Genomic DNA, 13,074 nt, shown 5'->3' with positions numbered 1-13,074 from the left:
CAAATAAAGAAATGATACTTCGCAGAAGAAACAGGATTTCTAAATTAAGCCCGATTTCTAAATTAAGAAACCATAGCTCAAGGCAAAAACAGAAGGAGGTGTTGTGAGTTTCTACATAGTAGCCCCAAGACCCAGAGTACAACAGGAACACAAAACCACATGGTATTGCCTACCCCACCATCCATTCTCTCCTCATTCCTTATTAATAAATCCTGATTTTCAGCATACATATTTCTGCTAAGAATTTAAAACTACATATCCTATCTCCATGGCAGCTAGGTATGGCCATGTGACTAAGTTCTGACCAAGGGGAGATAAGTGGAGCTTTTGTACAGAAAGTTTGTAGAGCTGCATAAAGGGAGCTGACTTAAGGAGGAGCCTTCTTTCTGCCCTTCTGTGTTTCCCCCTTCTTCTAGACTGCAATGTGCGCTTGATGGCTAGGGTTCCAGTTACTACCATGGACCAGGAGATGCTTTGCGGTATGCTGGTGGAAGATGGTAGAACAAGGTGGTGGGAACATGGATCCCACATGATAACAAGGAACTACTGTATCAGTCCTAGTCTGCTGCCCTGAATTTCTTTTATTGAGAGAAAGAAGGTATCTGGTTTTAGCCACTATTACTTAGGGCTTTTCTACTACCAGCACCTAAACATCACTTCAGCTATTATAACCCATACACTCAATACATAGGATAAGCAGAGAGGGAACATGTTCTAATTAACAAAACACTGAGCCGAATTCAGGAGAGGTTGCTCCTTTCTATGACATGTTATATAAATAGATATCATGTAGTATTCCAAACCTAAACTTTACCAAAAAGTATAAATCATGTGGGTTGGTATATACAGTATATCTAATTAACTATTAACTTAAATTACTTAATATTTGGTCATGTTGAAATTTTGCGAGGGGGAGGTTCTGGGATTTCAAGAGTAATAAATTGCTCTGAAACACATAACATTAAAATGTTAACTAAGGGGCACCTGAGTGGTTCAGCTGGTTAAGCAGCAGCCTTTGGCTCAGGGCTCAGGTCATGATCCCATAGTCCTGGGATCCAGGAGGTAGCCGCAGGTGGGCTCCCTGCTCAGTGGGGAGTCTGCTTCTCCCTATCCTTTTGCTCCTTCCCCCACTTGTGCTCTCTTTCTCTCTCTCAAATAAACAGAATCAAATAAATAAATAAAATGTTAATTAAATATATTTAAAACAACATAAGTGTAAGTAATAGTAAAGTTGATAAGCTTAAGAGGAAACTAGTTTTCTAATGTAATCATCTAAGCTATAAATTTATCTTTCTTCTAGAATCAGTTTAATATAAAAATAACAACTTTCAGGATCTTGTACATTAAACACTTTACAGAGACATTATTTTTAGTTTTAGGAGTAGGTTCTTCTACTCAAGGTAATGGGTTTTTCTTTTATTAGACATTTTCTGGTTCTACACATTCTAGCACCCTTCCCCAAAGAAGAAAGGTGATCAAACAAAATATGAAATTAAATGTGATTATCACAAAGTAGTCTGTATTTCTTTATATTCTTAATATTAACTTAGTAACAACAGCAAAATTATTTTACCTACAAAAATAGAGGTGGGGGAAAGTTCTCATTTTTACCAGGAACATGTAATTTTCCATACAGAAATGGGCACAGAGAATAAAAAGACTTACTGAATTGACAAAAACCTTAAAAATAAGTTATTCCTACAACATATTATTTCAGAAGCCTTTCAGTGCTGGAGCATACCACCCCCTCCCAATTTCTTGTACATTTAATTTTTAAAATAAATGATAAGCAGCTTTATGGATGAATTTTTGAAAGCAAGGTTATTTGAGAAACTAAAATACAATGTCATAAAGTAGGTTTATCACTTTGGTACCTGCCTCAGAGAATGGTTTTAGGCTTCAACTCAACAGCTTTCTCCACCTGATTGCAAGAGGGACAAATCCATATCCCACATTTTTAACCACCCTTGCATACAGTTTTTTTTTAAATAATATTAGACCTGGCTATTTTAAAAAACCAGTTAAGAGTTATCAAAACTCCAGGAAGAGTGAGCTACCATACTATTTATTTATATCCTAGCCTCAGACAGGCTCTGGTTCTGATTTCCCAAAGCACTTTTAAATTTTTAATCAATCCACCACTCTCTGGGGAATCTGTTCAGAATCACAATCCCAGAAAAGGAATCTGATACACAAAGGTTAATAAAGGCTTCCAGTGGAAGGTCACAGAACTGGTGATAAATGAAGATGACGTTGGTGTCACAGTACCAGTGTCACCACACTTACCTCTTCTAAGAAACCAGACTCACCCAAATTAGAAAACCAAAAGCCAGGGTAAGGTACAGTGAACTGTTTCAGCCACATACACACACCTTCTCAGACACCCAACCCCAGATACATCCCAAGAGGCCTACACAACTGAAAAATGGCACCTGGTCATTGTGTTTTCTCTGAAACTCCTAGATCAACACAGGGCCTTCTCTGGAATACACATCTTACTATAAACTAAAGAACATACTAAAAATAGGCTCAAAGCAACTTATGTCCCAACCCACAGCATTTCCATATATACCATCAGGCTGTGCCCGACACAGTGCAGTTCCATGTGGGGCAAGATGGTCCACATTTCTGAGTCTCAGATTCCTCATAGGTAAAATGACAAAATTGGACCTGACCGTAAGAATCTGGGATTACCTAGGGTTATTTATCTGGAGATTTCAAAGCCATCGGAAGCATCCTGCCTATACTGAGAACTGTGTAGACACTAAGTACTAGTCCTCCATATTATCAAAGCACATGAATAGCATCGATGATTTGTCCTACTTCACGGAACAAAATAAAGTAGTACAATGCAAATTCCTTTTGTAAATTATTATTTACACATTATGTGTTGCTAATTCCTCCCAGAGAAACACATATATGAGATCCTCTCCCCGTAGAACTTGAAATTAAAGACTGATGACAGAGGTGTGGTTATATATGCAGAGGACACACAGAGTAAAATAAAAACATTAAAAATGTAGCTGGTGTTCATCACACATGAGTAAAGGGTAAGGAAAACTTACAATCAAGCTGCAAAGCAAAGTTTTCCTGCTTAAAATTTCAACATGGATGTGATGTTTCCATATTTAACTGACCAGACTGTAAACAAGAGTATTTCTATACCTCAGAGAAGTAAAGCAAATCAGTTCCATACTCAAATTTTATTTCAATTTCTGCCTATTTTCCCTCTTGTACAAATTTGCTGCTGGGGAAGGAATACCACATGTGTCATAAGAGCATAGCCAGCCTGGAAGGTGGCATAAAACTGATTAATTAACCATTTTCATGGAAAGTAATTACTATAAGCATTTAATTTTCAATTCTAGTAGCACACATCTAATGTACTTCCCATCGATAACTTATATCTATTTCTGATTTTCACCAAATCACATCTGATGTCAAAGATAAATTAATCATTTAAAGGAAAACTGCTTCACCTTTTAGAGATCTATAGTAACAATCTTTGTGTATATTTTTCTGCCCCCTCAGGACTACTCAAGCTTGCTTTTCCATCAAATTAATTACTCCATTTGAATGCAAATAGCAGGAAATGCAGCACAAGACTATTTATGTTCTTTTAGATGCCGTTAAGTTTCGTATTCTTCCTTTATAAGGAAGGCATCTTGCAAAAAGATTCCTTTCCAGTCACCGCGAAATTTTCTTTTAAAGCCAGCAGACAACTTCTGATGATGCAAATGAAAGCAGTGACCCAGATGTGTACAGGTGCCCACCCACTTACTCAGGTCCAAAAGTGCGTGACAGGGGTGATCAACCAGCTTTTTGGAACCCAGTGACCTCCCTCTTCCCTTCCCCCATCAAATGCTTAGCTGTGTCCACCTCTCCAGCATTAGAGATAATACCACCTTTATCCCAGCGGCTGTTAAAAATAACATAAATCAAATCCTTTCCTTTCCACAAATCCAAAGAAGGCTTGACATTTAAAGTACAAAACCTACAAGCAGTAAAGATTTAAAATTTTTTTTTTTTTTTATTTGTGGGAGGGCTTTTCCCACCATATTCTATCACCCTACAGAAACAGAAGAAATGTACCATGGATTGCTTACTAACAAGGACTGGTTCTGCTATCTTCCTGACAGTCCACAAGTTTTTAGTTGAAACCTGATGTTAGCAGAATGCATTTGACTAAGTCACATTTAAATCAGACAGTGTTCTTCAACCAAGCTAGGAGACAGAAAAATGCAGCTACCCAGTCATCAAAGCTGCCCACCTCCTTCTCCCTTGTCTTGTCAATTTTTCCCTCTTAAATAAAAGAACAGAAAAGCTGGAAATCTGTCGCATGTACTCACTGTAAATGCTTTTGTCCCTAAAGGTCCTTCAGGATTAAGCATCTGGCTCCTCCTTCTCCCCCCCACCCCCACCCTCCGGTTCTCTTCCTGTGGCCCAAATAAGATAAAGCCTGGGGTCAGGGCTGCCCCTGGCCAGCAGGACACCGGTGAGTCTGTAGGGCACCCGCTTCATCTGCCCTCCCTAGCCTAAATCTCTTACAAAGAGAAGGCTACTCCGCTGTCCCTATTTGGAAGCTAATGCATAAGCTCCAGGCCTGTGCAGTTATAGTTAGGTCTTTTGCAAACAAGCCATGATAAGTGAGCAGAGAAAAGGGAGACAGTTGCCAAAACAAGGATCACTATGGAAAAGAGTGTCTGGGTGAACGGAGCACATCCAGTCTCAGTTCAGAAGAACCAAAACTGTGTATCTTAAAATCTGAGCAATCCTAAAGCAGAATAAATTAATAAATTTATAAATAAATGAATAGCACTACATTAACATAACCAGCTGACAAAGCCAATCTGAAGGAAATAGATTCAAGTTCCCTCTCCTTTCTTAGGGAGAAACTGTTCTTTCCAAGTAAGAACGTCATCATGTGTACAGTCTGAGAAGCAGTTTTACCATCCATGTAAAGCAACCCCAAATCTCTCAATCTTTCTGTGCTCTGCTTACTCCCCAAAAAACAAGTGAGAGACTAAGCATAATTGTAGCCAAATTAACAGATCTGCTTGCTACAAAGCACATGTTACAAAACTGAGATAGAGAAAATTGTTAGACATCGCTAAGTGTCCTTTTTTCCTCTGTCTTCATTTCTTTTACAATTCTCATAATCATTATTTATAGAACCTATTCATAGAAACCATGAATTTTGAAAGTTCCATTGGAATGTTTTCATTTTTGTCTAAGGTTAGCTCCCATGTTTTCATTGCATTTAGGAAAAATAAATAAACTTAAGAGGTGTACCCAGTATCTGACTCCAGCATTTTAGAATCAGGCTCTGTAAAAACACAAAAGCAAGTTTAATAAATTGCTGAATTAAATGTCATGGCCTACCTAGATGAAGAGGCTCTAATTCATCATCTGGTTTTAAATCTAGTTGCCCATGTATCTCCCTGGCCTCTTGTGAGGTGAAACATTGGGGAAACTTTAAATGGCTCTAAGTTCTTTATAGAGGGGGAGCCCAAGGGTTCCTGCCAAGTGTTAAGTTAGATTTTTACTTGGGGGGAAAAAGAGAGATTGGTTTTTGTAAGATGCTCCCAAGGAAGTTCCCATAATCACTGACTGATTCTTCCTGCCAGTGCTCTTCTCCTGTGCCAGCCCTCTTCTCCTGGCCCCAAGGCCTCCATATTCACCTGGAGTAACAGGGTTTAGAGAGATCACCACCATAACCCCAGATTAGTCTCACTTTCTAATCCTCCTGCCACAACAGAGCAGCCTGCAAGCAGATATCTGTGAGCAGGACTCAAGTGATGGGGTGACTTGGGGGGCTGACATGTAAATAGTGGGGTCCTGACAGATTTCTGCAATTAAGAAGATTTTCTTGGTATCACTGATGTTTCCTCTCTTTTTCCCCTTTAACATGTCTTTTCTGCATGGCTGTATCCCCAGGTAGATGGTTGATTATATCCTGCTAATCACACAGAGATATCTCCCAGTCTCCCTTCAATCATCGCTAACTCCCTCACCCAGAGCACAGGGTCTTCCGTCAGCCATAACACACTTCATCAATCTCTTCCTTCCTTGGTCTCTCATCATTCCCTCCAACCCACCCCGGATTATTCAAATCCTTCTCCTGTGGCACAGACACCCAGATTGACTGGTCTAGTCACCATACCTCCCATATTTTCTTTCCCCACCAGAGCAGTCGGTTCCTATCACTCAATCCATTTGGCTACATCAACCAGTCAGCTGCAAATGGTGCCCATGGTCATGAGTGTGCAGACCTGGACTCAATGATGAGTGTTCCTATTTCTTACTCCCACCCCGATGGTGGGAGTAATATTATTGCTAATAATCATCTTTAAGCATTAGCCAGCTACCTTTCTGTTGTTCAAGAAAATGTCTTGAAAGGAAATGGATTGTAAAACTCTAACCCATAATCTACACGATTGTTGCTTTTGTCAATGCTATTAATATAAAGAAAATGAAACAAAATTCATTTCAAATCAACTGACATTACTGAGAATTTTATATAAGGTTTATGGGTTTATATGACCCATCATGTTTACCCTCAAGGAAATTCTAATAGGCACAATTTCTCTCCCTCCAACTCTCCCCACCCCACCTCCACCCCCCACACACGTACGAACACACTCACCCACTGATACCTATTACACAAGCAGGATGTGAGCCAAAAAAGCCTTATGAGTCTCCAGTAGATTGGAATTTCTCCTGAATGTAAGAAAGACAAGGAAGACTATTTTCTGGTAAGGTAACATTTGAGATAGACTTGTAAAAACAGGGATGATTTAGATGGGATAGAAGGGAAGTGGGGAAAGAATTCCAGCCTGTGTGGACATCTCAAAACCAAGAAGTTGGGAGAGTCAGCAAATAATTCAGCACTCAGAGGAAATGGGCGCTTGATGAGGGCCAGAAAGAGATAAGGCTCCAAGGCAAGTTGTGGACCAAAGAATGCTACAAAGGCCATACTGTGGAGTTTGGAATGAATCTCATAGGATGCAGAAACTCCAAAAAGATTGTAAAAGAAGAGATATAGGATTACAGTCACATTCTAAAATGGAACAGGAAAATCAATGCACATACTCTTATTTACCAAGAAAATGAAAGGAGAAATCAGCATTATGAGAGGATCAACATCCTCTTTTCCAAGTAGATTCCATTATTATAAAATGTAACCTTAAAAACCTCTTTCTAGTCAAGAAAAAAAAAAAAAGGAGCGAAGGAGAGAGAGGGACAGGGAGGCTACAAATCTGAGTTTTAGATCACAGTGATTAAAGGAGTTCTGTGCTCTGTCCTACCTACTCCATTAAATATAAAAGGAATTCTCCATTTTTAGTTCTCCATTAACCCTAGTACCATAGATTTAAAGTGGAAAATTTTTAGGGATTATTTTATGCAATGTTACTTTTTTCCTGTTCTAAAATTATTTTTAAATTAATTAAAAACTAATATATATTAATTCAAACACTACAAAAATAGATAATGTTGAAGTTAAAGGTTCTCTTCTGTTCCTATATTTTCATCCCCAGTCAATAAGTGATAAGAGGCTATTTATCTTTTGTGACCTCTTTAAGTAAAGTAGAAAGGAAATGAACCCTAAACCCTATTTATTTTTAAAGTTTCTGAAGCCTAAATTAGTTGGCCTATATTAATGCAGCAATATACAAGTGTTTGCTAACTTAGTGTTTATTAACCTGGTGCTAATAGGTATCCTACAAAAAGTTGCTACTGACAAATAAATTGAAAGTGTTGGGTGACTTCTGGGTAGAGATAGCAAACTGAATATATGTATCTAATTTTGCTTCCTCAAGAAATACCACTAACACCCCTGCAGAGGGTTTTTTTTATTTGGGAATTTTTCTTTTTTTAATATAAACACTCAAAAATGGGAGGAAAAACAGTTTGGAAACCAAAAATTTAATGAGTAAGTAATAAATGCCTTAGCTGACTTAAGAAAGCTAAATCCAGGGGCACGTGGGTGGCTCAGTTGGTTAAGCAGCTGAGATCAGCTCAAGTCATGATCTCCAGGTCCTGGGATCTAGCCCCTGCTCATCAGGGAGTCAGCTTCTCCCCCTTCCCATCTCCATTCACTCCTCTCCCTCCTCCCTACCTCCCACTCCTGCTCTCTTGAATGAATAAAATCTTAAAAAAAAAAAAAAAAAGCTAAATCCTAAACCAGCAGAGCAGAGAACAAAGAACCAACCTGATCTTACTTCAGAATCTTTAAAGCATTTTGGAATTGACAGAATCAGGCATCTCTGGAAATGGAGATGGAAGACTGTAAAGAATGAACTTCCCAAAAAGAAAAGTCTGACCTTTGCCCTGACTTCGAGGAGGTAACCTCTATACCTTGGAATTTCCAGAATGGCAGGAATATTTTTGTTATTTATTGTGGGCCCCTCAGACCACTCCTGATAGTTTATGCTAACAAGGTGACTCATGATGGGGACTAGCCAGACAGAAAGACCCACCATGTGGTTAGAGGGCTTGGTCTTTAGGCAACCCCCTGGGCAAACATGTAACCAATCATACCTAAGTAAGGAAGCCCCAGTAAAAACTATGGACATTGACACTCAAGCTAATTTCCCAAGTTGGCAGTACTTCATGAGTATTGTCACACACTAATGACAAGAGGGCATTAGAGGATGTGGACATTTTGTGGTTGGAATCTTCTCAGTCCCAGATTCCACCCTATATGTTTCCTCCTTTGGCTGGTGCTGATTTGGATTCTTTTGCTATAATAAAACTAGAATCACAAGTATAGTACTCTCCTGAGTTCTGTTGAGTTTATCTTTCAAATTATCAAATCTGAAGGAGTCTATGAGAACCCCCCAAACTTATAATCAGCTGGTTTGAAGTAAGGATAGCCCCGAGGACCCCTGAACTTGCCGCTGGTGTCAGAAGTCTTGGGCATACTGGGCAGCCTTGGAGGACTGTGCCCTTTACCTTGAATTGGGCCTAACTCTGGCTGAAGAGGCAATAACACATTGAGATTGATTTAGATTGGACAATGTTTAAACATTTGAACAATGTTTAAAAATACTTTGTGTTGCTGGGTTGTTGCTCCCACCCCCAATTCTGGCAGAAGACTGGAGGTTTATTCTCCAAAAACAATCAATCAAAAGATCTCTGGACTTGGGGACAGTGATCAGTTGAAGACAGAAGTAACTTGAAAATGGTGAAGTGAGTTAACATATCATTCTGAGTGCTGATACCCTCTTCCCCGGCAGTCCCCTCTCCCAACTTGATTCTCCAAAACCTTTACCCTCCAGTCAAGAGACTAGAGATCCCCTATCTAAGATATCTGATCAGTCCAAGAAGATGAGATAATAAAACTAGAACATCCAGATGACCCTACAGTAACATTCACAATCAACAGGCCTGTCCAAATATTCAGAGCATTCATTCAGCATTCTATTCTCCTATTTCTAAATATGATCAGGCACTCAAGGATTAGCACAGATTTAGGGAAAGCTCTAGTATGGATAACAGGCCCAAAATAAGCAACATAAAAACCTCAACCTGGAGGAAACACGTCATGCAAGGAGAAGATGACTTGATTGAAAAAGAAAGATTACAAAGATAAGGGGCATCTGGGTGGCTCAGTCGGTTAAACGTCTGCCTTCAGCATAGGTCATGATCCCAGAGTCCTGGGATGGAGCCCCACATTGGGTTCTTTGCTCAAAGAAGAGTCTGTTTCTCCCTATCACTCTCCCTCTGTGCTCTCTCTCAAATAAATAAATAAAATCTTTTTAAACAAGTATTAAAAGAAGATTAACAGAGATAAGATACTATATCCATCAAACAAGAATAGAATTTTTTTTAAAGAAATATTTTTGGGACAAAAAAGAACTTTGAAAAAAGAAAACATGATAGCAAAAAGGGAAATTTCAATATAATGGCTCAAAATAAAGTTGAGAAAATTTCACAGAAAGTAAAGCAAAAAGATAAATAGACAGAAATTGGTAAAGAATAGGTAAGATAATTAGCAACCAGTCTAGGAGGCTCAACATTTGGAGAGCAGGAGTTCCTGAATGCAAAAGGAAAGAAAAAGGAAAAAATTATCAGTGAAATATTTTAAGAAATAGAAGAGCATGAGTTTCTAGATTAAAAAGACCCACCTAGTATATGAAAATAGACAAACACTAAGGCACTCTATTTGGAATCTCAGCATATTAGGGAAAATGAAAATTGGTTTAAAGGTAGAAGCATATACAAAGAATCATAAATTAGATTGCTTTGGATTTCTCAACAGCAACTCTGATACTGTGATTTATAATAAGAAATATATTTTTGGTCTACGTCCTCATTTCTGGCAGGAGCTCTTAAGACTTGGAATTTCCTAAGCACAAAGCAACGGGAGCATCTTTTGTTATAACAGTTGGCCTTTTGTCCTTGGTTCCCGAAATAGCACCAGAGCCATAAAGGTTAAAAGAGTGTGTTATTCATAAGAAGTCCCTTTCAACCACACCTGAGTTTGTTAATGAGGGGACTTTTGGAAAGCCCTTGAGGATGGGGCTGCTTGCCAGAGAAACCAACCATGATTAAAGGGTTAGCACTTTCAGTTCCAGCCCTCAATCTAGGAAAGAAGAGCTGGAAGTTGAATCACTCACTAATGATCAGTAATTTAATCAGTCATTCCTATGTAATGAAGCCGCCATAAAAACCCAAAAAGATGGGTTCAGAGAGCCACCAGATTGGTGAACAAAAACACATCCACGGGGACAGAAGCTCCTGTTCTCAGGACCCTTGGGGACCTCATCTTATGCATCTCTCCATCTGGCTATTCGTTTATATCTTTTAATATATTTCTGTATTATTTTTTAGTGACTTAATTTATTAGAGAGAGTGACAGAGAACATGAGTGGGGTGAGAGGCAGAGGGAGAAGCTCCCTGCTCAGCAGGGAGTCTGACAGTTGATCCCAGGAGACTCCAGGATTATGACCTGAGCTGAAGGCAGATGCTTAACCAACTGAGCCACCCAGGTACCCCTTCTTTAATATCTTTTGTATTAACCTGGTAATTTAGTAAGTAAACTGATTTTCCTGCATTCTGTGACTAGCTCTAGGAAACTAATCAAACCTCTGAAGTGGGTGGTAGGAGCCTGAGAAGAGGGTTGAGTTATAGCTGGTCAGAAACGCTGGTAACAACCTGAACTTGCAAGGGACATCTGGAGTAGGTGGAGGGAGACAGTCTTGTGGGAATGAGCCCTTAACCTGTGGGATCTGACACTATTTTCAGGTAGATAATGTCAGAATTGAGTTAAATTATAGGATACCCAGCAGTTACCATAGAATTGCTCAGTGTTGTAAAAACTACCACACATTTAGTGATCACAAGTGCCAGAAGTAGAGCACTAAAAATGGAGGAGACACACAGGAGTGTGTTTCTTGCAGCAACAACGGAAATTAGAAGATAACTGTTCTCCTTAGAAGGAAAAAGAATGATAGCATAGAGGAGCACTTGGCTGACTCAGTCAGTAGAATATATGACTCGATCTCAGAGTCACTTTGGGTGTAGAGCTTACCTCAAGAAAAAGAACTTAAGAATTATAGCATAGAACTGTATACCAAAAATAGAGATTGATAAACAGTCCAAAGTGAGGATAGAATAAAGATATTTTCAGATACTTAAGTTCACAAAAAGCAACCACCCACACATTTTTCTCAGAAGATATGGAAGTCTCTCCACATAGGCAACCAAAACAAAGGAAACCAAAAAAGTGGAAGTCGTGGAAAGCAGGAAACAACAATCAACATGGGGTGTGATGAAGAAAGCAAATCTCAGGATGGCAGCTGTGTACCAGATAAGGAAAGCATCCAGTCCAGAATAGAACAGGTCAGAAGACTCTCAGAAAGACTGTCAAACAAGCAACACTGAGAGAAAACCTGATGTAAATAAACATTCATACCTAGAAGGGATTTACTCAACTGGTAGAGGAGTGAGGGTTGAATTAGAGATAAACACAGAAAACTAAGCAAATAATAATTATAAACTCCAGAAAAAAATTTTAAACTGTACAAAAATAGAACAGGAATCATTCATATTATTCTATGTGGTTTAACTAAAAAAAAAAAAAATCACATTTATATAATCTTAATAATATAAACTCAAAATGTTGATGTAATTCAAATCACAATATAATTTTACAGGAAAAATGAGAGAGTCAGAATTGCAAGTGCATTCTCACATGTGAACGCTTTTGAAAAAGTAATAGAGGGAGAGGCAGGTTAGGGAGCAAACTAAATAAATTCTTACCTTTCAAAATGAGAAGTCAACAGATAATACATTTGTATGGAACTGCAAAAGACCTTGAATAGCTAAAGCAATCTAAAGAAAGAAGAATAAAGCTGGAGGTATCATAATCTCAAATTTCAAAATATACAAAAAAGCTGCAGTAATCAAAACAGCATGGTTCTGGCACAGAATAGAGAGAGTACAGAAGTAAAGCCATACTTTTATGGACAATTAATCTACAACAATGGAGAGAAGAATGTACAACGGGGAAGAGGCAGTCTCTTTAACAAATGGTGTTGGGAAAACTGGACTTCTGAGTTCCAGAAGAATGAAACTGGACCACTTTCTTATACCAAACACAAAAATAAACTCAAATGGATTAAAGAGTTAAATGTGAGACCTAAATCATATACTTTCTAGCAGAAAACACAGGCAGTAATTTCTCTGACATCAGCCATAGAAACATTTTTCTAGTTATGTTTCCTCTGGCAAGAGAAACAAAAATAAACTACTGGGACTACACTGAAATAAAAAGGTTTTGTACATCAAAGGAAACCATCAACAAACAAAAAGGTATCCTCATCAATAGGAGACTATATCTGCAAATGATATGTCTGATAAGGAGCTAACATCCAAAACATATTAAGAACTTAATACAACTCAACACCAAAAAAAAAAAAAAAAAAAAAAAAAAAATCAAATAATCCAATTAAAAACTGGGGAGAGGACCTGAATAGACATCCTTGCAAAGAAGACACACAGATGCTCAACATCACCAATCATCAAGGAAATGCAAATAAAAACCACAATGAGATGTCATCTCACACC

General features: G+C 38.5%; 1 protein-coding gene across 5 annotated transcripts in view; it reads right to left on the bottom strand.

Annotated features, from left to right (window-relative positions):
- Window positions 1-13,074, bottom strand: part of AKAP6 (A-kinase anchoring protein 6) — a 464,720-nt gene that overhangs the window by 359,387 nt on the left and 92,259 nt on the right. Inside the window, exon 1 of one of the 5 annotated variants that reach the window (XM_059181874.1) lies at window positions 4,350-4,419. The exons of the other annotated variants lie outside the window; for them this stretch is intronic. The gene's annotated coding sequence lies outside the window, so the exon portion shown is untranslated. Of the gene's footprint in view, window positions 1-4,349; window positions 4,420-13,074 lie in introns of those variants that run through there. 5 annotated transcript variants of the gene reach the window in all.

The sequence above is a fragment of the Mustela lutreola genome, chromosome 7, assembly GCF_030435805.1.
Source record: "Mustela lutreola isolate mMusLut2 chromosome 7, mMusLut2.pri, whole genome shotgun sequence".
NCBI classification, from domain to species: domain Eukaryota; kingdom Metazoa; phylum Chordata; class Mammalia; order Carnivora; family Mustelidae; genus Mustela; species Mustela lutreola.
This window is presented reverse-complemented; position numbering and strand designations above follow the sequence as displayed.